Source organism: Heloderma suspectum, chromosome 5 (assembly GCF_057233095.1).
Source record: "Heloderma suspectum isolate Gila_16-S chromosome 5, 16-S_ref, whole genome shotgun sequence".
In the NCBI taxonomy this organism is placed as follows: Eukaryota; Metazoa; Chordata; class Lepidosauria; order Squamata; family Helodermatidae; genus Heloderma; species Heloderma suspectum.
In genome coordinates this window covers 128,919,786-128,945,867 of record NC_139462.1, presented here as the reverse complement: position 1 = coordinate 128,945,867, position 26,082 = coordinate 128,919,786, and the positions used below count along the sequence as shown (strand labels likewise).

Genomic DNA, 26,082 nt, shown 5'->3' with positions numbered 1-26,082 from the left:
AGAAAGAAACATCCTTTGCCTCACCTGAATCAGATGAAAAGGAGAAATAGATCTAGATGTCATAAGTATATTGATAACACCTCACTCCTGAATGATCTCCCCCAGCAGTTTCATATAGACCCTGAGGCACTCCACAACATAAAGACACCATGTTTGATCAGGTCACCACCTTCTAGAACCTGTCTGCCAGATAAGAACAGAACTGCTGGTATATGATATATGCCTCCAATTTCCATTGCTGACAGGCACTACAGAATGTACGAGGGTTGATGTTAATGTAAACCACTGGGCTGGTTTGCCCAATCAAGCAGCCCACCATGGCTTACTGAAGCCATGGTGGGCTGCAGCACGTGCAGGGAGCCATTATGAATATTCGAGCTACAACCATGGCTTGTCATGACAGCCAAACAAACTACCCACAACCCTAAACCAGCCCATGGGTTCTGGGCAGTTTGTTAACCATGCCTATGACCCACCCTCGCGGGGTTTGGGCAACATGATAAGTCGCAGTGGTGGCTTGAATATTTAAAAGTCATCTGGCACATGCTGGCACATGCCACAACCCACCATGGCTTAAATAACCACAGTGGACTGTGGTGATCATGTGAACCTGGTAACTGAGAAGTCAAGAAGAATGAGCAGTGTCACATTCCCCCAGTCCTTCTCCTAGTGAAGATAATCCATTGGGGTGACCAAGTCAGTTTCTGTTCCATGAAGTGGTACAATTAGTTTGACCACCTTGCAAGGAGATTCTGGCTTGGTCAATTTCACCCTCCCCCCCAAATGGCAGTGACAATGCTGAGTCTTGCAAGAAGTCTTGTGTTAAGGATGACACATTCTTCTCCTCCACAACTGAAATTAACCCTTAGTAGTTGGCCTGCATTTCTGCACTTTAATCTGTTCCTGTTTTTCCTTCCCCTTTTCCTTCCCTTTGTTGTCTCCCTCATTGCTGAAGCTTAGATTTAAAACTCCTTTGCTGCCTATTTTAAATAAATAAAATAAAATAGAAATGAAATAAATAAATTTGCCTGTATTACTATCTGAAGTACCATATACTTTCATGATACTATCTGAATAAGCACTCATGTTTTCAAATACTTAAACATTTAAGAACAAAAAAGCTACTCTGAGTGCAGAAGGGGGAGTGTGGTACTCTCACGGGTGCTGTTCAATAGATGCCCATCACAGTTTCACCAAAACGTAGACTTATTTTGTCTACGTTTTGTCTACGCGCACCCGCCCCCTTGTTTCCCTGGCGGGAAAGGAGCATCACTGGGCTTGTCTGTTCTCAGGGGTGTGGGTGGTAGGATTGCGCATGCGTAATAGGAACACGTACGAGAGAAGTGATGCGAGATGTCAGTTCAGGGCGCAGCGGAGCAGCTTGAGAGCAGTGATAAAAACAATACACACATGGCTGAAGAGGCAAACAAAGAGAAGGCACAACTTATAACAACACCAGGGGACTGTTTTGGTTCCAAGAAAGAAGAGACAGCATCCATCACAGAAAGTCATGCCCAGTGTAAAGAGGAGGAGACTACCGTATCTCTCGTGGCTCCCTTATGTCACAAAGCTGTTCTGGAAGGATGGGAGAAGATAATAAAGCAAAGGCAGAGTGGAAAAACTGCAGGAAGTTATGACGTTTATTTTGTTAGCCTCTGTTCAGAAGAGTACACCATCAAGAACTAAAGGATATAGCACCACAACTGTGGAGTTGGAAGCATGCAGCTGTATCTCTGGGAGCCAGATTCTAGAACTTGGACTAGAAAGTAGTGAAGGGGAGGATAAATCTTCTCTGCAAGATAAAATTTTGGAACTTCAAACCAATGCTGGAGAACTGCAAGATATTTCCATCTCTTCACAGGGTGGGCTCGCTATAGATAACTCAAAGGATTATTGTTTCAAAGCCAAACAAAATGGTACTGTTGGAAGAAGGATTCAAATTAAGAAAGCCGGAAACCATTCAGAAACAAGGAATTTGGATGATGACCAAAACAAAAGACAGAGAAGACCATCAAATAAAAAGCAAGTGACTGAAAATGTTAAAAAAACCCAGACGAAAGAATGCAGGATGTATTTTTAATAGTTATAATATCAGTGACCACAAAGCATGCCAGAGAGGCTCAAGGAAAAGGAAAATGTGCTTGAAGGATGAACTGCTGTTTTCTGAACCGAAATTGGAGCTACAGGTTCAACCAGTTGCAGCTCTCTTGGAACACAAGTCAAGCACTGAACATTTAAAATGTGCTGAGGGTCCCAGCAGTGTAGAAGTCACTGTCGCCGTTGATAAAAACCTTTCACAGTTGGAAATGCAGAGAAATTGGGTGCCTTCAGGGAGCCAAGATTTAAAAATTGCTCCCAACGTGGATGCTACTGTTTCACAGACATTTAATAAGAAACGTTTTACATCAGTAAAAGAGAACCATGTTCAAAGAACCCAAGTGGAAAGAAGGAAAACCAGTCCATATTTTCCCACTAAATTCATCAAAGAAGCTCCAAGCCCACCTAGAAGGAAGGCCTTTAGGAAATGGACTCTGCCTCGCTCGCCTTTTAATTTGGTTCAAGAAACGCTCTTTCATGATCCATGGAAGCTTCTAATTGCAACTATATTTCTGAACAAGACTTCAGCATCTTCTTCTGACTAGGAAAAATGGCCATCCCTGTGCTATGGGAATTTTTGAAGAAATACCCTTCACCTACGATAGCAAGGGCTGCTGACCAGGAGGAAATGTCAGAGCTACTTAAACCTCTTGGCCTGTATGAACTCAGAGTAAGGACCATCATCAAATTTTCAGATGAGTACTTGGTCAAACAATGGAGGTATCCCATTGAGTTTCATGGGATTGGAAAATATGGAAATGACTTTTACAGGATCTTCTTTGTCAATGAGTGGAAAGAATTACAGCCACAAGACCATAAGTTGAACATGTATCACACCTGGCTTTGGGAAAATCATGAGAAACTGAATCTTAATAAATAGCTCTGTCTCATTTTTAAAAAATATCTTGCTCTTTCTGCTGTCCCTCTTGGTTAATATAAGCGCAAACATTCCTTTTTTATATACATATTTGTACACTTTGGATACTGTAAATAGGGGGTTGGACTCGATGGCCTTGTAGGCCCCTTCCAACCCTACTATTCTATGATCCTTGTGTGTATTGCAAAAGAGCCAGCATCACTGCCTGAAGCACTAGAGGTGCTGCAAAAATAGTTTGACAAGTGAAATGGCAGAATAAGAAAAAAATGTGTATATGGTTGGCAATGACAGCTCTATAATTCCACCTCCCAAATGTCGAAAAAACCCAGACTTAATCTGTACACAGCCAGTGTTAGTTGTAGAGGACACAAATCTATTGAACGTTTTTCTTCTAATGGTGGGTTCTGAGGGCTACACTATACATGAAATCACTTGTGCCAATGCAATTAATATGCCCAATGGTGGCTGGTGACTCCAGCTCCAGAGTTGACTGTGATTCCATTCAAGGTTTTAGTCACCACCAGCCAAAGCTATAATGGTGCTATCCAAGGTGCTGAAAGGCATGATACAAGGTGCCTAACTGAATTTGGGGATGGGGCTCAGCACCTTGGATAGCACCATTAGAGTTTGGCTGATGGTAACGAAAACCCTGAATGGAATCACAGCTCCAGAACTGGGGTCACCAACTGCCACTGAATGTGCCTTTTTTTTTTTTTTTTTTTTGCTGTGCCAACTGGAGCTAAGGGGACACCTGAGAGTAGCTTCTGGGCAGCGGGAGTGGGGAGAGGAAGTGTCTCTATGGCTTGGTTTGCATGCCACAAGAAGCTGCTGTGAGTGAACAGGGCTTTTGGTTGAGGTGGCAGCCCCCATTGTGAACATTCAAGCCAGGGCAGGGCGCATGTGTGTGCCATAGCTTGTCATTACATGCATTCACAAGATTAAGTCACACCTAGTTTGGCCTTCACATAATATATAAAGCTGTTCCGCCTTGGTCCAGCTAGCTTAGTCTGCGCCAGTTGGCCAGCTGACTATCCAGGATCTCAGACTGGAGTTCTGCTCCCTCAGGTCCTTCAGTGGGTGGTGCTAGTAGGGGTCCAGCCTGCAGGCACAAATACATGCTCTCCCCCTGAGCAACAGCCTCTCCCAAGAGCAGGAGATGAGCCCCCACCCAGGCCTCCATGGGCAAAGTGATGTCAGAAGGGTGGGGCCACACCCCTGATGTCAGGGGGAGGGTCACCCTGCCCCCAACATAATTTGTCTCCTGGTGGACAAGATGGAAAGATGATACTCCCAGTGCATCTGCCTACAACTGACTGTTGTGCACAGGGCTTCTCCCATTGCAGAAGGCCCATGTGCCATGAAGCCCCTTTGCCTGCCCCACACCCTGTTTCCCGCAAGACAAAGGTGGAGGATGCACCAAGCCCACTGCCCTGGCCCTTGCAGGAGCTTCTGCAAGTGCCGCACAAGTGTGCAGCTGCCACTCCCCCAGATCTCGGGGGCCGAAGGGAACACGGAGCTTCCTCTCCTTGTCTCCTCCCAAAGTCCTGGCAGCCTCCAGGCCAGAGAGTAGGGCTTAGGGAGAGGAGTGGGATGGGCCCACAGAGGGAGCCCATGCCTCCACGGCCCTCCTAGGCCAGATTAGGCCTGTAGGTTGCTCACCCGTGCCCTAGAGCTGGCTCTTTCCCAAAGACTCCAAAATACAGGATCATGAGAGGAAAAATGTTAGAGGGATCCTCTCCACTGCTCATAAACTGGAGGAAAACACACATGCACCCACAGTCTCCATTTGCTGTTGTGTGGCAGGTTTCCCTCCCTTTAAATAGTGCTGGTTCAATGACTTATGAATTCAGTCGATGATCATATTGCATAATTCACTAAGCAGCTTTCCTCTTAGCTTATTGCCAGGGCAGAAATAAATCCATAAATAAAACTGTCCCTCTCTCTTCTTACCCCACATTGCCAAAGTGGATCTTTGCTGATCCTGTATTTTGCTGCTCATTTTACTCTAATTCCTGGAAATAATAACCAAACCTAAGTAATGTGCCCATGCATCAGTAAGGCAATATAGCAACAACCATACATTAAATACAATTAATCTGAGTATTACAGCTGACGTGTAAGAATTCAGTCCCATTGCACCCAGTGGACAGGTTTGCTGCCAAGGGAGAGATCCACCTGTGACGGCATTGCCTCTTTCTCACAAGCCAGGATCTGAACCGTACCTGGGGCTGTATAACAAAGCCGCTGTGCTTGCCTTTGTGAGGGGCGTGTGTGTTGTGGCAGCCCAACCAAGGAACGGTTAAGCTCTGACTTGTGCGGCACCTTAGGGACCCCCCCCCCCGTCTGCTTTTGCACTGCTGCCTGCTGGGCGGGGGAGGGGAGAGCGGCAGCGGCAGTGGCTGGCTTGGCACAAGCACAAGCAAGGTGCCCTGTGGGAGGCCATCTGCCCACCCCCCATTGTGGCGGCTCTGGGAAGCGGTGGAGGTGGGGCCAGCCAGAGCCCCCCTGAGCAACTCCATCACACGTGCCGGGGGCAGTGCTGCGGGGGCAGAGCTGGACTGGGGCAGAGCTGGCTCTTTCAGCCCAGCTCCGAGCTCCTCGGAATTCATGTAAGGCTGGAGTGTGGATGCTTCCTCCGAGTCCGGGAATGGCCTCCTTGCCCCAAGTGGAGGTGCACCTGCCCTCGCTCTTCAGGCCCAGGCAGGATGATTAGGACCCTCCTGGAGGAGGCGCTCAGTCGGGCTGCGAAGGTCGTGCTGCTGCTTGACTGCAAGGCTGATAGCTTGGGCCATTCACCAAAGCGAGGCAGAGGCCTGACAGCTGGCGGCACAAGGAGACCTGTTTGCCTTGGAAGCACAGTTGCTCTTGCTGCCACCTTTCGCCTTGGAGACAAAACGGAGGAGGAGGGAGCATCTGCTGTGATGAGAAGAGCCCTGTGTCCTTGGGGCATGCCCAGGCTGAAGGGAGCCAGTCACGTAGCTGGTGAATTCAAGGCCCTGGCTGGCCACTGGCTTTTCCCAACAGCCGCATTGAGGTGGAAGCGGGCAGCAGGCCAACTCGGCTGGCAAAACAAGCTGCCTCCCACACAAACGCTCGTGTCACTCTTCCCCTCTGGCCCCACTGAAGTTTCTCTCTTTCACTGGATTCTTTGCAGGGGGAGAAGAAGAAAATGAGGCATGTGTGGGGCTGTAAGACTGAAAGGAGGAGGTCTGCTTGATTCCTTCCCTCCTGTTCCACATGATTTGGGGCCAGCCAACACTCTCTGGCCCAGGAAACCAAACCAAGTCAAAGGCCAGCAGTTAATCAAGCCTCATAGAAGGCATTCCCACACAACCATTTTAAGACAAAGGAGCCCATGTCTTCACACTGGCACCCTTCTCATTCCTCTTTCTGCAGATGCAGACCTGGCTCGGGCATTTGGGAAGGCCAGCCATATTTCATGCTTGGAATGGGCCATGAATTTGCAAAACCTGCCCTTCCACACGGAGACCTACAGCATGATATGTACATCTAAGCATCATTGCAGTGGGGCGCGGGGCGCGGGGCGCGGGGAGGATCAGTCACTTTCAGTAAGGCACCACTGTGACAATAGTAGCATGTATTCCAGCCCTTTGACAGATAGTAAGTTTAACCTTTCAAGCTTAGCTATTTCGTGAATCACACTCGCCCAACTGACCAAGATCACACTGGGAGTCTGAGACCTTAATCCCCTGATCCTTGGCAGGAAGCCTTCCCTCACTCTTGCAGAACCTAATATTGCACATCTTAACATCCACCTGGGAGGGCAGGTTCGGGCTGAACTGGACCACCCTAAAGTTTTATGGGGTAACTCTGCCTTAATCCTTTCCTGCTGTACCAACTCTTTCCAAGTCCTGCTCCGTCTGTAATTGCTGTGAAGAGTTAATAGGGAAACTCTCCCTGCAACCTGTGGGAGAGGGTGCCTTTTGCTTAGCTGAGGATTTTTCAAGGCTCTCCCTGTGCTCACTGCCTTTTGTCTACCAACATGGGGAATGTTGACAATAATGAACTGAAGCCACCTCCAGATGACAGATTAGATTAAAACTCCCCCCCCACCCGCTCTCTTTTATGAGGCAAGGAAAATGCCTCCTCCCCCAGCCATCCAATAATGCACCTTTGTGGAGGTAAGACAGGGTAAGACAAGAGGGCCTGTTTTTCACCATCAAGGCAGTTATCTTCAGACAAGCCACACACCCCCATCCTATATGAGCCAAGAATTCTAGGGTCTGTCTTCAGCTACATTTGTTGACTACCGTAGGTCATTGGTCACTATAAAGGGATGTGACCTCAGGCTAGCAGTACCAAAACAAAGCCTGCTGCTGTTTGCAGGAATGCTTTTCTCAAAATGAACTTCTGAAAGGCTTTTGGCAAAGTCCCTCACCAAACACTCCAGAGCAAACTTAGCAGCCATGGAATAAGAGGGCAGGCCCTCGTATAGATCAGTAACTGGTTACAGAACAGAAAGCAGAGAGTAGGAATAGATGGTAAATTCTCCCAATGGAGGGAAGTAAATAGTGAGGTCCCACAGGGATCTGTATTGGGACCAGTGCTTTTCAACCCATTCATAAATGATCTGGAATTCGGAGTGAGCAGTGGAGTGGCCAAATTTGCAGATGACACCAAAGTATTTAGAGTGGTGAAAACAAAAAGGGATTGTGAAGAGCTGCAAAAGGATCTCTCCAAACTGGGAGAACGGGCATCTAAATGGCAAATGTGATTCAATGTAAGCAAGTGTAAAGTGATGCACATTGGGGCAAAATATCCCAACTTCAAGTATAGCCTGATGGGATCTGAGCTAGTGGTGACTGACCAAGAGATCTTGGGGTTGTGGTGGACAGCTCGATTAAAATGTCAACCCAGTGTTACAGCCGCTGTAAAAAAGGCCAACTCCATGTTAGGCATATTTAGAAAAGGAATTGAGAATAAAACTGCCAACATCATACTGCCCTTATACAAATCTATGGTGTGACCACACTTGGAATACTGTGTACAGTTCTGGTCACCACACTTAAAAAAAGGTATTGTAGAGCTGGAAAAAGTGCAGAAAAGGGCAACTAAAATGATCAAGGAGCTGGAGCATCTCCCCTATGAGAGGTTACAACAGCTGGGATTGTTTAGCTTGGAAAAAAGGAGGGCACAGGGAGACATAATAGAGGTCTCCAGAATTATGCATGTTGTGGAGAATGTGGATAAGGAGACATTTTTCTCCCTCTCTCAAAATACTAGACCCCAGTGGGTCAGCTATGAAGCTGATTGGTAGGAGATTCAGGACAGATAAAAGGAAGTACTTCTTCACACAGCACATAGTTAAACTATGAAATTCACTACCACAGAATGTAGTGATGGCCACCAATTTGGATGGCTTTAAAAGGGGGTTAGACAAATTCCTGGAGGAAAAGGCTATCAACGGCTACTAGTCCTGATGTGCTACCTCCATGTGCTACCTCCAGTACCAGAGGCAGTGAGCCTATGTACACCAGTTGCTGGGGAACATGGGTGGGGGGGTGCTGTTGCACTCGTGTCCTGCTTGTGGGTTCCTGGTCGACAGCTGGTTGGCCACTGTGTGAACAGAATGCTGGACTAGATGGACCTTGGTCTGATCCAGCAGGGCTCTTCTTATGTTCTTATGAAACATAAGAAACTATGGATGCTGATTTCCTTTTTGCTGCTTAACCTTTGCTACAGCTCTTGTGTGAACAGCTCAAAGGTTGAAGTGCCTTAGGAAACTCTCAGCATCAGGCTCCACAACTGTGATAAGGGATAATAATATTGACCTATTTATGAGACTCTTCTAAAGATCACAAGTCATAATGTCCCCTAAGTACTTTGAAAACTATAAAATTTTAGGCTTATTAGTGCAAAGTATCATTAGTAATGAAAATGCAACAGCTAAGCTGCTGACTGGCATGAGCTACAGGGAACATCTCTCCCCCGTGCTGCAACAGCCTTCCACCAGTGGAAGGGGGAATGGAATGGATTTTCCAGAGGAGGACATGGCTAACTGAAGGCAATCCTATACTCACAGATCAGAGCTAACATGGAGATTCCTCTCCCCACATGCGAGCCCCCAGCACCCTCCAGGCCAGGGGGTGGGGCCTCCAGAAGGAACCAGGCTTCAAAGCTGGGAGGTTCCCTGTCTCTGCTTTAAAGGAATGTTTTGTTTCAGTTCAGTAGGTAGGGAGCAAATACAATCCACAAGACTCTGCCAGACTCTGCCACCCACTTCCTCTTCCATGGAGCCAAAGAAATAAAGATCTGTCATAAGCCGCAGTATACTTCATGGGCACCACTCCCCCCCTCTACCACTGCTTTTTTGTATTTACTTGTAAGGAATTACTTTTGCAGCCTGATCCTATCCATGTATGCTTAGAAGTATATACCACTGATTTCAGTGACACTTATTATCCAGTCATTTTGTATTGGATTGTAGTTTCTCCTCATGTTACCCTATAATTACGATGAATTGAGTTGGTTAGATTTCTCCTTATTTTTAATTGCCTCCAGTTCCATGCTTACAGACAGCTTGTTGTTGTTGTTGTTGTTCAGTCGTTCAGTCGTGTCTGACTCTTCATGACCCCATGGACCACAGCATGCCAGGCCTTCCTGTCCTGCGCTCTCTCCCGGAGCGTGCTCAGGTCCATATTCATTGCATCCGTGATGCTATCTAGCCAACAGATTGCTTGTAGCTAAATACAAATAAAACACAGCTTTCAGATCAACCAAAAGGGAAAAAGTAAGCCACCACAAAGAGATACAGTATATTAAGTACACGCATACCAGGATGTCTTTACACAGCAGCACAGTGCAATTACCAGGCAAAAACAGTCCCACAAACCTTATTGTATAAATTTCATGAATCAAATTTCAGGAAGCTGTCAAGTTAATGTCCAGCTGATAGTCCTACTTATTAGTAGCTGGCGATTTGTCTGCTTAATGGCACTGGATAATTACAGCCCAGTTTCTAACCTTCTATTCTTGGGCAAGGTATTGGAGTGTGTGGTGGCTTCTCATCTCCAGGTAGTTTGGGAGGATACTGATTATTTGAGTCCATTCCAATCCAGTTTCAGATCTGGATTTGGGATGGAAAGAGCCTTGGTTGTCCTGGTGAATTACTTACACCAAGGAATGAATAGGGGTAGTGCAACCCTACTGGTTCTCCTGGACCTCTCAGCAGCTTTTGATACCATTATTCATGGTATTCTTCTTGACCGCCTGGTTGGGTTGGGCTTAGCAGGCATAGTGTTATGGTGGCTGCAGTCCTTCCTAAAGGGTCGGTTCCAGAGGATGGTGCTGGGAGACTTTTGTTCTAGCCATGGCCACTGCCTTATGGGGTGCCGCAGGACTCTATTTTGTCCTCCATGCTATTTAACAACTACATGAAACCATGTAGACAGAAATTATCTGGAGGGTTGGGCTGCAGTGTCACCAGTATGCATTTCTACCTACAAGTGCCAGGGAGGCTGTAGAATTCTTCAACCAGTGTGTGGAGGCTGCTTGAGGGTGGATGAGGGCACGCAAACTGAAGCTTAATCCAGACGAAGGTGCTGTGGGTGGGGAACCTGTGGGATTTGGATGGATGCTTGCAACTGGTCTTAGACATAGTTGCATTCCCCTTGTAAGGGGCAAGTTCGCAGCTTGGGGGTTCTCCTGGACTTGGCGTACGCTATTGAAACACAGAGCAGCTAGGAATGACGTTCACCAGCTTAATCTAGTGTACCAATTGCAAACCTGTCTAGAGAGGGTGGACCTGCCTCAGTTCTCTATGCACTACTGACATCCAGGTTAGATTTCTGCAATGCACTCTGTGCTGGGCTGCCTCTTGAGATGATTTGGAAACGTCAACCGCTGAAAAAATGTGGCTGCCAATTCATGATAAGGGCAGATCGATCGGAGCATGTGACAGCAATATTACATCAGTTGCACTGGTTGCCTGTGTGTTTCCAGGCCCAATTCAAAGTGCTGGGGTTGACCTTTAAAGCCCTAAGTGGTTTGGGGCAAAGTTATCTGAAAGACCACAGCCAGCCCGCACCTGGAGATCAGCCTTGGTGGCCCCATTTCCAAAGCGTGTGGCAGCCTGCCACATAAGTGGGTGCTCTGCAAAGCTACAGCTGCCTTTTTAAACTGTAAAAGAATGGGGTGTGGGGAGAAGACCTTGCCACCTCTTCTGAAGCGTAGTAAAGAATCAACCCCTCTCTCAAACAACTGCCCCCACCACAAATGTCTGCACCTTCCCAATCTTTGGGAGGTGTCCCCCCCGCTATGACCTTCCCCCAAATGTGGAGAAATTCAGATCAGCCTTACTCCAGACACAAAAGAGTTGGGTGAATATCTTGCTTTGGCATAGAACCATCTAGCCAGATGAAGAGCACTGTGTAATTTGCAAGTTTACATCCTGTATTTCAAACCATTGTCCCATAAAGACCTCAGCTCTCTTGCTCCATGTTTCTTGATTGTTAGCCAGATGTCCAACAACTTAATTGAATCAATACTTCCTGTGTTCAGGCTCAGAACTTATTCTCACTCACACAGCTCTTCCTACAAGATGCCAAATGCCGCTACATCCTAGCCATCAGCATATAACTGGGTTTCTCTCCAGAGGTGACCAAAAGTGCTGCTACAGATCTCCTCTGCAACAGTCCACAATATCTGACACTGGTAACACTGCTCTGCTCTGCTCTGCTCCGGGTTTAGGGTTGTGCTGGAGAAAAACAACACTTGTGGCTCATCAGAACAGATAATTAGCTTAACAATGGGAATTGCTGACTTATCACCAAGGCCTGCACTCTCCGCACAGGCTGAGCCTCCCTCCCCATATGCGTCATCCTCCCTTCTCTCTAGTTCCTGTTTGCAAGGAAAACAAGCAAGTGAGAAACACTTGAAAACTTTCCTGAAGCAACCATGGTTTTATCCTGCAGACAATTATTTTGAGATGGCAGGACATACTAAAAAGAAATAGGAAAAAAAGAGGAAACACACTTGTGCCTCCACAACACCTGAAGATGTGTCCCAGAATGGGACAATGCGCAATCCCAGCCCAGCTACAGGAATGGAACAACAGGCTGGACTTGTAGGCAGCCCCAGCACCCCTTAAGACCAGAAGAATGATGAAACTATGATCTAGTACTGTCCTCCTTTCCCAGCATGGATTTTGAAGCACGTGCAAAGCCTCTATAATCTAATAGCAAACCAGGGTGAGTTTAGCCAGCTAGGATCCTTGTTAATTCCCTCTGAGCATATGCTACTACCATTATCCTCCCAACACCTCCCACCCAAATTAATGCTCAACAATGCCCAATAAGCAGAACTGATAATCGTAGTAAAGACACATATTGACTTGAATGAAGCTGAACTATGAATTCCAGCTGGATCAGGATGTGAAGAGAGGAAAGGTTCCCTTTGAACAGAGGCATATGATCAGGAAGTCCCAAGCTTGCACTCATCGCAGTGTTGAAAGGCCCTAAGGGCTCTTTCCTCTTGGCACACCAGGAAAGAGGGAGATGAGCATTGCTAAATAGAGAAAGCAGGTTACAGGAACTTTTGGTGATATCAAAATTGTCTTGCTTTGCCATACTCTTCCCCATTTCTGGAGAAATGTCCAGTACGCAGAAATGGTTAAGAAAAATACGCAGCCCACTGCTGCAAGAGCTGAGCCTAGCTTGGCCCAGCCCAACCATGTAGAAGATACTTTGCCAGAATGGGGGAGATCTTTCAGTAACCACGAAAAAAGCGGGTGTGTACCTTTTGCTGTGGAATGGAATGGCAGTCATCCAATAACTTCCCTTTCCTAACCTATCATGTTAACCAACTAGTCTGAGAGATTTCCACAGTAAGAAAAAAAGCCAGAAGAAGTGGTAGGAAAACATGGGAGGGTTCTGAATGGAAGATGATGTCATCTGCCCCCCCCCCTGTAAATTCTACGAATGAGGCAGGGTGATGGTGCCATAAAAGCCTCATCTGGAAACAGCCCTAGACCCCCTCTCTACACAGCCATAGTTATTTTGTGGAAAACGACAACTAGTGACCTGAAAACTATGCATTCTTAGGAGCTCTGTTAACCTCCGTGGCTGCTTGGGATTGTTGCTGAATTTGAATCTCACATGCAGCAGCTACAGAACTGGTTAAAATTTGGGGTGGAATGGGGGGGGGACCGCAAAGGACATGAATAGCAATCCTGAGGATGGAGACTCTTAAAGATGCCCTCCTTGGTTGCATGTCAGCATGGTGCTATTGAAGAAGCAGCCCTGTGCACTGCTTTTCAGGCTCACAAAAACAATTAGTTCTTAGGTTAACTTTGGGTTGTTTAACCCACAAAAAAACCATAGTGCTTGGGTTCACACATCATGGCGGAACCAACGATTGGGCTGTTGGGAGGTTTCATATTCAAAATCACAGCACCACACGAACAGGGCCAATGGTTTCCAGAGCCCGGTCACACATAAGAAATCTAGTCTTTGCTGCATCTAGTCCAGTGTTCTGTTTTCAAAAAGTAGCCAGCTAGATGCTCTAATGGGAAGCCCAAAAGCAGGACATGAAAGTGATGGCCTTCTTGTACTGAATACCCCCAAGACCCAGAATTCAAAGGAATGGTGCTTTTGTATACGGGAGGCTGACAGCCCTTTCCTGGATGAATTCCACCTTTTGCCCCCACCTGCAAGGGAAGCCCACTGGTTTACTCTACATGTCTATTGATGACCATCTTTCTACTTTCTTTATTTCTCCCCTTCTTGCACTCTGTCAATTTCTACCTCCCAAAAACTTTTCTCTTTTTTAAAATTTTAAAATAAATAAATATATATACACGTATATATATACACATAAATTTGTATATATCCATAGCAATTAATATATATGAAATGCATATATGTGAAAATACAACTTTCTAACAATGTCCTACCATCAAAAGACTTAAAGGAAAACATGATGATGTTGCTGGTGTGGCCCATCTTTAGTCAGGGCACAACTCACCCATCAAAGACCAAGGCTTCAGCATGGCTCGGCTTCAGCATGGATGGCTTCCACACCAAGGAAGTGATAATGCAGCACAGGAAGACCGTTGCTTCAAGAGGCAGAAAACGTAGCGGGTTTGAGCTGCCTCCTGAAAATGTACCTATTCACACAATCGTTCCTGAGCCTGGAATTATCCTGATGCTGCTCCACTTGATTGTGTTCTTTTTGTTTTGTTTTGTTTATTGTTTCCGTTGCTTATTTATCTTTGTTTGCTGTAGCTGTAATTGTTCATTAATCGAGTGTTTTAATAGTGGTTTTTAACACTCTGGCATGCAAACCACATAAAGATTTTTTTGCTATATGAGCAATATGCAAGTATTATTAATAAATAAAACTAAATAAAATAGCAACTCTTGTCCTCAAAGTATGTGGCTACTTGAGCTGAGGAACGCCGTAAGCTTCCTAGCTAGCAGAGGGGGGGCAGCTGCCGGGGCGGCGCTCCCGTGCAATGGAGTCAGTGGCGCTGCCAGGGGTGAGGGGCCCTGGGCAAGATGCCCCCTGCCCCTCACCCCACTTCAGGCGCTTCACCCCACCCCAGCTTCTCTCTTTCCCATTTTTCTCCCCACCAGCACGCCCCCCCACCTTCGTGCCCTTTCTTGCTTTCTCTGCTTTTTCTTCCCCTCCCTGGCACGCTCTTCCCCCTTCCTGCCACCCCTTCGCTTCCCTTTCCACCAGACAGCAGCATCTGATCTGCCTCTGTCTGTCTGTCTGTCTGTCTGTCTGTCTTTCAACTGTCAGAAAAAGCCAGGTGCTCCGCAGAGGGAGCTGCAGCCGCGCCTGGCATGCTGATTTGCCAAGTGGGCCTTTGGACCCCTGGGAGGCTGCCTGGAGGCTCTTTAGAGAAATGAAGATGCTGGCCAGGAGTGCAGCTTCCTCCACGTCACCCCCGATCTTTTCAGAGTTAAAAAGAGGAAAAAAAAGAAAAGCTGCCACTGACTGGTAAGGGGGGCGGGGGGGGAGAGAACGGGAATGAGTGGAGAGAGAGAGAGAGAGAGAGAGAGAGAGAGAGAGAGGTGGGGTGGGGTGGGGGTGTTCCTGCCTGAAAGTTCTTTTGAAAAAAGAGATGGGCAGTAGTATAGTGGCAAATTTAGAGGATCAGGGTCCCTTCACAGACACACCCCTCACAGCCATGCTCCCTTCTAAGATTATAAAACCTTGTACACTTATACAATACAAATGAGTTTTCAGACACTTACTTTATCTCTAAGCCATAATTTCTCCCAATTACGTTCGCTCAATGCAAATCAGTGTTATGCCTGTTTACTCTGAAGTCCCATTGAGCTCAATGGGGTTACTCCCATGTAAGTGTGGCTAGGATTGCAGTCTTCATCTTACTTCTCATCCCTGGTATGTGTAAAGTAGTAATGCAGAACCATGTCTCCAGCAGTGCCAAGAACACGTCTCCAGGAACCCCACAAACAGGGCAAGTTGGAGGAAGCCCTCCCCTCCTGCTGGACCCCAGGATCTGGCGGCAATCAGAGGTACCTGCCTCTGATGATCAGAGGTACTTTCCTACCTCCCAACTGCACTGCTTGCACCAAGGATAGTTAACAGGAAAAATAAATCTCACCCTCTCCTCCATACGACCTATTCTGATCATACACTGAGTGCAAGCGATTTGCAAAAGAAAACAACAAACAGTCGTGCACAACTAACATACAGAATTCCCTGACACAAAGATGTGGTGATGGCCACTCTCACTGGCAGCTTTTATTCACGTAGGGTGGTCCCATCAGCAGCTATTGGCCATGATGACAATGTTGGACCTCCATGTGCAGAGGCAGTATACCTCTGGGGACCACATGCTGCAGTCAAATCACAGGGAAAGTTGGACTTTTTTTCTGTCTAAGCATGTATTGGATTGTACTTTAAGCAGAAGGACTGAAGGTTGTGTAAGAGATTCAGGCACAAAAATCCCTTTTCAATTGACCCCTTTCAACTGACTTGTTCACAGATTGCTAAAGCGGAAAACACCTGGATATTTCCTTCCCATTGTTTATTATTTAATTTATATTCCAACTTTCCACCAAAAAATGGCGCTCAGTTCAGCTGATAATAAAATACAGATTAAAAACAAAACATTAATTAAAACAAAACATAAAAACAAATACATTAAAAACAATTTAAAAACATTGCAAAAATAAACAGCACTTAAAAAAATAAACAGCATAAAATTCTGCATTTTAAAGGAGCTAGCAAACAATGGCATTTAAGCTGCAATCTTATACCTGGGAGAAAGTCCTATTGACTCAATGGGGCTTATTTCTGAATATATATGTAAAGCACAGCTTAGAAGCCAAGCAAAAAAGTTCTAGCACCTCCTCTCAGTCTATCCCTTCATTCTGCCCAATAGCTCTACATGGTGGGAAGTTTAATATTATTATTTTTTATTATTATTATTATTATTGGTGGTGGTGGTGGTGGTGGTGGTGGTGCGCTGCCTATACAAAAAGGGCTACACCACGCACTCCACACACAGACACACACCATCCTCCTCCCAAAAGTGATCTTGGAACAATGGAACCAATGACCTGGGGCGGTGGTGGGCTCTCCCACGCTGGAGGCATTCAAGATGAGGCCATCCCTCCAGGATGCTTTGACTTGGATTCCTGCACTTAGTGGGGGGTTGGACTCGATGGCCTTGTAGGCCCCTTCCCACCCTACTATTCTGTGATTCTGTGATCTCACCCACCAACCTGAGAAATTCAGCTCCCTTCCTGCTCCCTAGCTCACTTTCACCTCTCCTCCTCCTCCTCCTCCTTCTCCACCCACGGGTTCTCCCAGACTGCTGCAGCCACTACCCGGGAAACTGTCCTGCCTTCCGCAGAAGCTGGCTCTGGAGGCTGCGACCTTCGCTTGGGCAGCGAAGCTGTGCTTGGCGCGCTCACGCAGCCACAGCTGCCTCAGCCCAGTTTGTCGCAGGACGAGCTCAGCTGAGCGCAGCCAGGCAGCACAAGCAGCGCCGCCTCCCCCTCCCCCCCTCATGCCCCTGCCTCCCTCCCCCTCTCAGAAGGCCCCAGCCAAGGGGGAAGAACAAACGCAGGGCCACCAGGCCAGTGTGCAGCTCGCTGCCCCGCTCCCTGGCTCCCTGGCATGCGTCTCCCACCTCCACCTCTGCAGCACCTGTCCCAGGAGGAGGAAGAGCGGCATACATGGCTGGATCGAGATGAGATGCCGGGGCAGTCTCTTGCTCATACCAGAGCCTCCCGTCCCCAGGTGGAGATCAATCCTGACAGAACCATCGCTCCTGAATTGGCTGAAGTGGGTGGTGGTGAATCTCCCCCCCCCCCCCGGAACGTGACATCTGCCGCCCGCTTGCAGAGTCAAGTGGCCCAGCCTTCACCAGCTTCCCAGCAGAGGAGGGAGGGCGGATGCTGCTGACATGGGAAATGCGCCTGTGGAAGAGCTGCCTCAACTGCCCGGGGAGGAGCCGGGGCCAGCACCAGCACAGTCCACCCAAGGGAGGCCGGAGGGGCCGCTCACAGGTGCCCAGGGGGTGACATGGCTTCACAACTAGAGGAAAGCCTTGGACTTGGTGCATGCCGCTGAAGCGTCCGGCGAACGGACCTTTCAACTTTTCAAAGATTTGAATGTGGAGGAGAGCCAGAGGAGAGCTAGTGAACGGCTCCTGACAGTTGGGTCAACATAGCCCATAGGTGACAACTTTGGGACACTTGATCCATGAAGGGATGGAAGCCTCTGATCATACTTGTGAGCAGGTCATGGGAGAACGAAATGCCATCCTGGACTGGCAGACTCACGCTCTCCATTTGTCAGCAGCAGTCCTTCACAGGGCTCTTCTGGGTCCCCAGCATTCCGTCCACACCCCTATGCAGCACCCCAGTAGTTCCTGCCACCCCCACTGCATGCCCAGCACCATCCCCAGGCGCCTCTGATACGCCCACGACCGGGGGCCACTCCATAGCCCCTGCTTCCCCCTCAGCCTGTCCTTCCGGTCACTGACCCTGGAGATGCGCCCAGGGCTCACCGAGATGCACCCGCTCAGAGGTGGCGCGAAGCAGGCGGTGCACGCGGCATCAGGCTGGCATTCCCAGGAACAGGGGAGGAACAAGGCAGAGGTCCGGCCTCAGGTTAGGATTCCACCCCCCATAGCTCCACCCATGTTTGCTCCTGCTTCTGAGTCTCTCCTCTACCTTCGGCGGCTCAGAAGGTGCCTCAGTAAAAGCAAAAGTACAGAAGGAACAGTGTAGAAGGCGTGGCTGTGAAGGACAACCCTGGCCCCGAGCCTGCAACAATGTTGCTGGTGTAACCATGATAGTGTATTTTTCTGGATTGATGGGGGGGATGCTTTAATTACAGGAAAAGAGCCGTGGCAGCAGGTACGCCAGCGGGGCATTTAAGCGGACATACCCGCCATCAGATCTCAAAGCTGGCCTGGAAAGTCCGCCGCCCAAGGCATACAGATTTGTGTTAAGGCCTCAGCTGCTTAGAAGCAGGGCAGGTGGAAGAGTTCCAGAGTAGTATTTCATAGTAACACCTGCTTTACTGTTCATCTGTTTCTCCATTTTCACCTGCTGTTCACTTTGCTAGTCTGCCTGTTAGGTTTTCTTCACATGGAGCTTTTATCCTGTGATTGAGATTGCTCCTTCATGGAAGTTTGTGGGCTCTTTACATGATGCTGTCACCCTCCAGGGCGTCTCCTGCCCTAAGTGCCCTTTGCTCCATTTTTAAATACATTGCAGATAATGAGCTCTCAAATTACCCCTGTTGTGTTCCACTTGAGTTCCCTCCGTGAAAAGAGGAAAAGCGGCAAGAAGAGGAGTGAGATCAATGACAGATAATGGAAGATTCAGATCCGGGGAAAGGGGAGAGGGGAAAGGAAGCGGGTGAAAAGGGAGTCGTCGTGATCCTGCATTTAAAACCGAAGCAGAAAGCCCTGTTTTAAATGCAGGATTTTAGGCTGGTGTAGAGATGCCCCAAGAGACGTTACTGACTGCTGTGCAGGTATCTACCACAGACTGAATGCAGACCTTGGGGAATAAATCAAAATCTGCTTGGTGCGGCCCATAGGCTCAGGTACCTAGAGACTACTGCAATCTGACATTAGCAATGTTTTGACCAGCCCCCCTCTTCCCCCCCCCCCGCCACAGCTATAGTCTATGCTAGAAGTGGAACTATGAGGCCATTGCTCACTGCTCCTGAAATCTCTGTCCAGCCTCCCTCCACATCCCTTCCATTTTGGCCCTTCCTCCAGTAGTAACTGCTCCAATGAGCCTTCTATCCCTCTGTGATGCATCCAGCTCCTGCCTTCTTTCCCATCCCCCCCTCTTCCCTTCCCTTCCCTTCCCTTCCCTTCCCTTCCCTTCCCTTCCCTTCCCTTCCCTTCCCTTCCCTTCCCTTCTATCTGTAGAGCTGCAACGCTACATTCCATGACTGGTGCTGTCTCTCCTGACTGATAATCGAAAGGATACGCGGAAGGGATGATGGAGCAAGCTGAGATTGGCATAGCCGTGCAAACTGTTCTTCAAACTGTCACGGAGGACCATGACAACGACGACGGAGGCGGGGGCAAATTGGAGTGGCCTCTCACATGTGCCAGCAGCACCTTTATGCTGTAAGCACGACTGAGGGTCAGTCTCATAGGTGTGCAAGAACCTGCCACACCTGCAGCAGCCTGCCTCACGGTGCGTGTGCGGAGGCCAGAGTTGGAGCAGCTGTTGCAGGGCAGCTTACAGCAGACCATGCTCTGAAACGCACCAAAGCACTCTGGGCCTCGATGCCAAACAGAGGAGCGGGACGATGCACATTTCAGCGCCACGTTTCGCCTGCCAAGGGCAACTTTTGGTATCATAGCTGAGGAAATGGAGCCAACTATCACGACATCGGGTATTGTCATGCAGAAATCCATCCCAGTAAAAAAAAGGTTAGCAACCACGTTGCACAAGCTGACATTCTGCCTGGTCTACCTCCTGCCCAGCAACACCTTTAGGGTGGGGAATCGGCCTGTGAATTTCCAGAGACACCATCTGCATCCTGAACAAGCTTTACCCAGCAGACGTCATCAACGTGGGGAATGAGGGGAAAAACATGCAAGGCTTCCGTGTGCTTAGCTTCCCACACGCAGTAGGCACGCTTGATGCTTTGGTTGTGAGAATTTTCGCTCCAGAGGGGTGTCGCCTTGCATTCTACGATTGGTCTGAAAAGGGGCAGGGCAACCTGTCCCTTTTGAAAAAGGGGTGGGGTTTAGAATTTGACATGAGGTCGCCTTTTTCATTACTGTCACACCAGTGTTTTAGTAGGAAGGTTAACAGATGGCACACACAAGAAGCTTGACTGAGCTCTACTGTGACTCCAACTCGTAGTATTCCAGAACTCTGTATATGGATGGAATTTGGAATTAATTCCTGAAAGCCAGAGTCTGAGGTCCTGGCACAGCTCTGAGATGCCCTTCACTTCCCCCTGCAGCAGGAGCCCATCCTGCCTCCTGCTGCAGGGGGATGGGGGAGGGTTGAGGTCCTCTTTTCTGCTAAGGATGGGATGTCCTGCCTTTGTGGAGGCAAAGGAAGGGAGGAGAGCTGAGCTCCCATCCAGTCAGGATCAGGATGTGGCTCAGTGTCCCAGTGTCCATATTCTCCCATGGGAAACAGACAGCAGGGCAAGGAAGGCTACACTTTACTCCTGTTCCTTCCTAGGTTCTGCTAGTATTGGGCTTCTGCAACCTTCTTACATTCATGATGTAGCAACACAGTCAAAAAAGAGATCTGATATGTGCATTTGGAGGCAGTAGAAGTCCATGAGAATCATGTCATGTGTGAGCATTTGCATCAGGCCCTTCTTTCAACCTTCTTTTTGAAATCTGGACAATGTACTGAAGCTAGGGATGGGTGAATCCCCCAATGTCTGGTCTTTGGGGGAGTGCACCGTGGGGCAATTCAGGCTGCTTGGGGCCCCATGGATTTCTCCAGAGCCCTGCCGCATCTGCTGGAGTTGGCGGCGTGACTCTCCAGCTTTCTAAAAGAAGTGGTGGGCCAATGGCGGTGCCATTAGTCTATCATGGGGAAATTACAGTCGTAAATGGCATATTTTATGCCATTTGCAGCTGTAAAGCACTTACTTTTACATAAGTTGCAGCTGTTTATATCTATATTTATGTAAAAGTAAGTGCTTTATGGCTGCAAATGGCATATAATGTGCCATTTACGGCTGTAATTCTCCTGCGATAAGCTGATGGCAGCCGCCATTAGTGTATCGTGTTTTTTAGAAAGCTGGAGAGCTGCCCCATGGGAACTCTTGCAGATGCGGAGGTGACTGCAGCCGGCCCACTGCGGACTCTGGAGGTCAGATTCTTTTGAATCCGGCCTCATTTGAGGTCGTGGTAGATTTCTCCAGCATTCCTAACCACGGAGCTGACATCCACAGAAGTCCATGCGTTGCTTCAGAGGCCCACAGTGTTTATGAGTCCATAAAATGTGACAAAGGTCATTATATCCTCTTAAAGAGAGGATCAAAAACATCACCACTGCCCTAGCCCAGAAGGCTGATAAGTGTCCCTGTTATAGAAATTAGAATAATCTAGTATAAGTGCCATGTAGCTATCCCTGCCTCTTATCAGAAGGGCTATAAATGCCAATGCACTCCTGTTCTGAAGCAGATTAAATAATGCTTTCCTAGCAGAGCCTCTGAGGTGTGGGTCACTCCAATGAGACTGAATGTTCACCTTCCCAGAGAGACATGTTTCAGAATTGGCCTCCTGGTCAGCAAACAAGGTTCAGGTTCCCTTACCCTAGTTCTGCTGCCAAGTCCAGACATTCCCCAAACAGAACTTTTGGCTCGGCCTTGTTTATACATCATTTCCCTTAAAAGCAAATGAAACATCAATTCTTCCCAAAGCAGCATTCTCCTACCCCAAGAGAAAGGCAATTTCCCATTGAAAAGCTATAAGCTGCTTCCTGGCACTAGAACCGTAAGAAGAGGGGAGGGGAGAGGAGGGGTCATTGATCTGGTTCTACAATGGCTTTCTCCTTGCACTTGAAGGAACATATTGCAACTGCTCTGGCTTCCCCTCTGCATTCCAACTCCTGTACGTTAGCCACTAAAGAAAACCCCTTAAAGCAGCCATTTTCTGCTCTCTCCAGTCTGAACCAGTCTGGCAAAAGTGAACAGCACTAGAGTGCACTGAAATGCTTTATTTGATTATTGGATGGTCAGCAAAACCATTGTTTCTGCTAACTCTGCAGAAGGGGACACCCTAGGAAGAGAATGCCAGTGTGGTATTCGAGTCTAAAGGTATACTAAATAATCTATAAAGTATACTAGAGCCTCAGTTAGTAAACATCTTGTCTACCTACACAAAAGAGCACTGAAAGCTCTATACCGTAAAGAGATGGTGTTGTAAAGTTGTGCAACTGCAAAGTGTTACTGGTCGTATTCCTGTAATAGGTACATGATGTATTTTAAAAATCTTAATACAAATTACACCTGTGCAACACCCTATCTTCAGAAATAACTAATACTTCAATCTTAAACGCTGTTATATTTGCTGTTCCCTGGCTGTGGCAGAACTGAATAACTCCTGTTTTATGCATGTTTCTGGCCACTCGAAGTGATCACTTGCTGAGGAGATGCTTTGTGGATTATATATTTGGCTACAAAATTTATCCTAAGTACAGTCAGCTAAGATTATATAAGCTAGAAGCAAAAGACTGCATCTTACAGTTTGAAGGAAAGAGACATTTTACTATTTCCCGGCTATAACTTGACTGACCCCACTACCCGCCAGCTGTCCTTGACTGGGTTCAGACATCACGATAACCCATGATGGCTTAATTAACCCTTTTTTTTTTTTAACCCACCATGGGTTAAAAAAGAGTTTTTTTAACCCACCATGGCTTATTCAGCCAAAAGAACCCACTCTGATAACCCATGGTCTACAGAGTGGTTTATTTAACCCATCGTGGGTTATCGTGTCATCTGGCGGTCACCGTGGGTTATTTTGGCCAGCTACAGAGCTGTGCAGGAAGAGCGGTCAGAACTGCTGCTGCTCTGCTCTTTGCTGGCTTAGCGCTTAGGAACATGTCAAAGCAACCAAGCCAGCAGTGCAGATGGGAGGCAAATGAGCAGGATTGGGACTAAACCTCACAGCCAGTCTCCGCTACTCAGGAGGCAGCCGGTGCATCATCAAAACCCAGCACCCTGACAACAGCAAAAATCCAAGGTGGCTAGAAAACCTTGGGGGTTTGCAGGATCCAGGCAAGACTTCATGCACTCACCAAGCAGTGAAAATCCCAAGTGCAGCAAAAAGGGGAATGTGCTTATAAAACTTTGAGAGTTTGCAGGATTGGGACCAAAGTCCACACACATACTCTCCTAGTCAGGAGGCACATTATCCTCCATCAGAGGCCTGCATAATTACCCCAGGGGAACAGTAACTGCAGTACTGGGAAGACATTAAAACCTCTTTGCCAGGGGAGAACTTAGTGAATGAGCTCTCTGAAGCTTAGTCCGTCTCTCTGAAGCTTAGTCCTGATCGTGCAAATTTCCAAGGTTTTATGCATGGATTTTTGCAGCTGTCAGTGTCAGACTGCTGTGTTTTGAGCATGCATCAGGTGCCTCCTGAGTAGGGGAGGCTGGCTATGAGGTTTGGTCCTGATCCTGCAAACCTCCTTGGTGCTATAGGCATCTCCCCCGTTTTGCTACACTTGGGATTTTTGCTCCCCTGGGGTAAGTGTGCAGGTGTTCAGGGTACATCAGGTGGCTCTGGACTAGGAGAGGCTGTGTGTGGAGTTTGGTCCCGATCCTGCAACCATCCAGCGCTTTAGAGGTGAAACTGCTTGGGCGGGAGGACTGTGGCAGGATAGGCGGGGCGGGGGAGGCTCAGTCAAATTAAACACACGAGCTCAGGGTGTGACCCTATACATGTTTAGACAGAAGAAAGTCCTACAATTCACAGCATGCCCCAGCCAGCATGGGTGACTGGGGCATGCTGTGAATTGTAGGACTTTCTTCTGTCTAAACATGTATAGGATTGCTACTCACAGTAGCTTATTATCCCTGTCGTGTGGCAGGGCATCGTGGACTATTTAAAAAATAAGCTACCATGAGTAGCTTATTAAGCCACCATGGGTTATTGTGATGTCCGGATACGGCCCTTGCCTTGTCCAACCTTTCCTGGAAGTGGCAAGTGTTCATCACTGCTCATAATGTGTCTGCCCTGCATTTTAAAACCCCTGATATCCTGCAAACAGTAATTCCAGATGATGTGATTGTAACTACATTTAGTTTAAGCAATGAGCATATTGCATACTTAACCTACAAAATACATTCTGAATACAAAACTTTTTTATTGTAGCATCTAGCCTGGGGGTGGAGTGAAGCAAAGGAAGGAAAGTTGTAAGAATTAAGTGATAGAGACTAGGGTGAGGTAAGGAGGGGAGAGCAGAAACTAGAAATCCCTGCTAACCTCTGGGTCTTCACTCCATCACACTGAACTAGACACCTGAAATACACCAGAGAATCTCTGACCAGTAGCCATGCTGTGCTGGGAATGCTTACTTGGGGCTGCTTCCAGAACTCTTTTTAAAAAAACCTCAAGTGCCCAGATTCTGCACAAGGATGGGAACAGTCATGTTGTCATTGTGTGTATTCACAAAGTGTCTTCTACTGAAGATATTTCTGCATCCATGAAACAATCTTTATCAGAATGTTTAACTTGCTGTCAGAAAGCCTTGTGAACTGCTGCAGCTATTTTAGAAATCAATTCTTAACTCACAGGAATTCCATGGAAAACCAATTGGTTGAAGGGTGGTATATATAAATGCATTAAATATTTTTTTAAGCAAAATTGAGAGCAAGTTGTAAAACTAACCCATTTTGGATCAAACATCTTCATGCACCTGCACTCTTAGACGTTCCTGCAAATGTCATCCTGTAGTTCGTAGAGTCATAGAATCATAGAATAGTAGGGTTGGAAGGGGCCTACAAGGCCATCGAGTCCAACCCCCTGCTCAATGCAGGAATCCAAGTCAGAGCATCCCTGACAGATGGCTGTCCAGCCCCGTCTTGAACGCCTCCAGTGCGGGAGAGCCCACCACCTCCCTAGGTAACTGGTTCCATTGTCGTATTGCTCTAACAGGCAGGAGGTTTTTCCTGATGTTCAGCCGGAATCTGGCTTCCTGTAACTTGAGCCCATTTTTCCGTGTCCTGCACTCTGGGATGATCGAGAAGAGAACCTGGCCTTCCTCTCTGTGACAACCTTTCAAGTACTTGAAGAGCGCTATCCTATCTCCCCTCAGTCTTCTCTTCTCAAGGCTAAACAGGCCCATTTCTTTCCATCTCTGCTCATAGGGCTTTGTTTCCAGTCCCCTGATCATCTTTGTTGCCCTCCTCTGAACCCTCTCCAGTTTGTCTGCATCCTTCTTCAAGTGCGGTGCCCAGAACTGGACACAGTACTCCAGATGAGGCCTAATCAGTGCTGAGTAGAGGGGAACTAGTACTTCCCGGGATTTGGAAGCTGTGCTTCTATTAATGCAGCCCAAACTAGCATTTGCCTTTTTTGCAGCCACACCACATGGTTGGCTCATATTCAGCTTGTGATCGACAACAATTCCAAGATCCTCCTCGCTTGTAGTGTTGTTGAGCCATGTATCCCCCATCTTGTAACTGTGCATTTGGTTTCTTTTTCCTAGGTGCAGAACTTGGCATTTGTCCCTATTAATTGTCATTCTGTTGTTTACTGCCCAGCACTCCAGTCTATTAAGATCACTTCGAATTCTGTTTCTGTCTTCCAGGGTATTAGCTATCCTGCCCAATTTTATGTCATCTGCAAATTTGATCGGCATTCCCTGCACCTCCTCCTCCAAGTCATTAATAAAAATGTTGAAGAGCACTGGGCCCAGGACTGAGCCCTGCGGTACCCCACTCATTACCTCTCCCCAGTTTGAGAAGGTCCCATTGACAAGCACCCTTTGAGTCCGATTCTGTAGCCAACTGTGGATCCACTGGATAGTTGTTTCATCTAGCCCACTTTGAGCTAGTTTGCTCATCAGGAGATCATGGGGCACTTTGTTGAAAGCTTTGCTGAAATCAAGGTATATTATGTCTACAGCGTTCCCACAGTCCACAAG

The 26,082-nt window shown here is 47.6% G+C and overlaps 1 pseudogene; it reads left to right on the top strand.

The window, feature by feature from the left end:
- Nucleotides 1-1,353: 1,353 nt before the first annotated feature.
- On the top strand, nt 1,354-2,977 carry LOC146344449 (methyl-CpG-binding domain protein 4-like; annotated as a pseudogene).
- Nucleotides 2,978-26,082: the final 23,105 nt, after the last annotated feature.